We start from the raw sequence: 2,194 nt of genomic DNA, 5'->3' as shown, positions 1-2,194 counted from the left end.
CTTCTGTGTAGCTATTATAAATGGAATTATTTCTTTTTCAGAGCTCTCATGGCTAGTATATAGACATCTGATTGATGTCTGTTAGTTAATCTTGCATCCTGCTTTCCCAAATCCCTCAATTGTTTTCAACAGTATTTCTCTGGAGTCCTTGGGGTTCTTTCTATATAAAATCATATTGTCCTCAAATACCGAGAGCTTGCTTCACTTCTTCTCTGTCCAATTGTATTCCTTGGAGTTATTTTTACCATCAAATGGCTCTGGCTTCAATTTCCAGCATGATGTTGAATAGGAGTGATGACAAGGGGCACCATTTTCTAGTTCCTGTTTTCAGGGGAAAGTTTTCAATTTTTACCTACTATTTTTTAGAGCTTGTAAAATCGTTTTTGCTTTTAAAACACAATAGTATCTAGTTATACCTTAAAACAGTACTGAGTTAGCTGAAGACAATGCCTTCAATGTCACCTTAGCAGCAGAAACTGTTTATTAACGACTATCACTCTTTAAGTCCCATGATCTATGTAAAAACAAACACTAAAGAGAATAAATAAAGCTTACCCAGTTTGTAAGAAAGTGACCCATGACCAAAATGAATACCCAAATAAATACCAGATTTCTAACCAGAAACCTGAAACCAAAGTTTCACCAGGTGGTGTTGTTCATTCGAAGTAGACCAATTGTGCACAGCCATCCCAGAGCCAGAGGTTTCACCTCGAATTTGAGGCCTCTCCAACCTTGGTTAACATTTCTGGGTGCAGCATTTAAAGTTGTTCCATTTGCATTTTCTCACACTGTAGTTCATCCTCAGCATTTTTAGTACTGGCAGCATCATCGTTACCTGCGTTTTCAACAATGGCTTCATTTAATCCACTTGGCTCCTCTGTTTGACCTTCACTTCCATTAACCTCCTCAATTGGTACCTCAGGACTATCCGTTAGCAAGTCACTGCCTAGTGGCTGGCTCTGCCTCAGTAGCTTTGTCTGTCTGTCTTCTCTGCAACTGGCTGTTCCTCAGTAGCTTTGTCTGTCTGTCTTCTCTCCAAGGCCAGCTGTTTATTTCTCTCCATTCTTTGTGGCTCCTCTTCCGTTTAGCTTCTACTTGGCTCAGAAGCAACCCTCTCACTTTCAGATGAGTCCTAAAAGGATCTAAGTCGGTGGGAGATGCATCCTGGTCACTATTTTCCCCTCCTTCATCTTTATTGCTAATAAAAACTTCACGTACAATAGGGAGATCGAGTCGGATTCGTTGTAAACAGGTCTGAACTTCCATTTTATTCCCCAGGTATTCGACTCCGTCATCAAAATCCTCCAGTTGTAGGTTAGGGAATAGCCTATGTGCCAGTGTTCCGTGTGTCTGATTAGCTCCTTCAAGTCTTCAGCCTCATGACCTTGACCTTTGAGTTTTGTCTTATCAAACACATGCCTGAAGGTTGGAAGCCCTCTCTCAGAAATGAACCTCTGAGCATCCCGCTTGGGTGTCTTCCTCTGAACGATCTCTTTGGAGGCACAGGGACAGCTGCCTCTTCTCGCTAGCTCTTCATGGCGGCCTTCAGCAGCTCCCCACCTTCTCTCTGCTGCAGCCACAGACAGCAGCATGGTGGAGCACGCCCGCCTCTCCAGTTTTTAACTATTGAGAATAATATTGGCTGTTGGATATTTTCTACATGGCCTTTATTATGTTGAGGAATTTCCCCTCTATTCCAATTTTATTTAGTGTTCTTGTTAGAAATGGGTTCTGGATATTACCACACGTTTGATTGTTTGTTATCTGTCTCAGTTAATATGATGAAGCAGTTCTTATTCTTTGTTATTTTTTTGTTTTTTTGTAATGCTGTCTATTAGATTGTTTTCTGAATGCTGCTCCATCTTTGCATCCCTGGTATGAATCTCACTTTGTCATGATGAATTATTTTGCATTCTATTGGTCAGAATGTTGTTGAGAATTTTTGCATCTATTTTCATGAAGGACATTTATTGGTCTGTAGTTTTCTGTCTTTGTGGGATCTTTGCCTGTTTTTCAAAAAAGGGCTATTCTGGATTCATAGAATAAGTTTGGAAGTTTGATGTCCTTTCTATATTTTGGAATAGTCTGTGTGAAACTGGTGACAACTCTTCCCTGAATATTTGGTTGTATTTCCTGTGGAGCCACCTGGTCCTGGGCATTTCTCAGTTGGTTTGTCTCCTGGAAGATAAGTTAA

At 40.5% G+C, this 2,194-nt stretch overlaps 1 pseudogene; it reads right to left on the bottom strand.

The window, feature by feature from the left end:
- Positions 1–758: 758 nt before the first annotated feature.
- On the bottom strand, positions 759–1,592 carry LOC142452375 (TIMELESS-interacting protein pseudogene; annotated as a pseudogene).
- Positions 1,593–2,194: the final 602 nt, after the last annotated feature.

The sequence above is a fragment of the Tenrec ecaudatus genome, chromosome 7 (genome assembly GCF_050624435.1).
Source record: "Tenrec ecaudatus isolate mTenEca1 chromosome 7, mTenEca1.hap1, whole genome shotgun sequence".
Taxonomy (NCBI): domain Eukaryota; kingdom Metazoa; phylum Chordata; class Mammalia; order Afrosoricida; family Tenrecidae; genus Tenrec; species Tenrec ecaudatus.
This window is presented reverse-complemented; position numbering and strand designations above follow the sequence as displayed.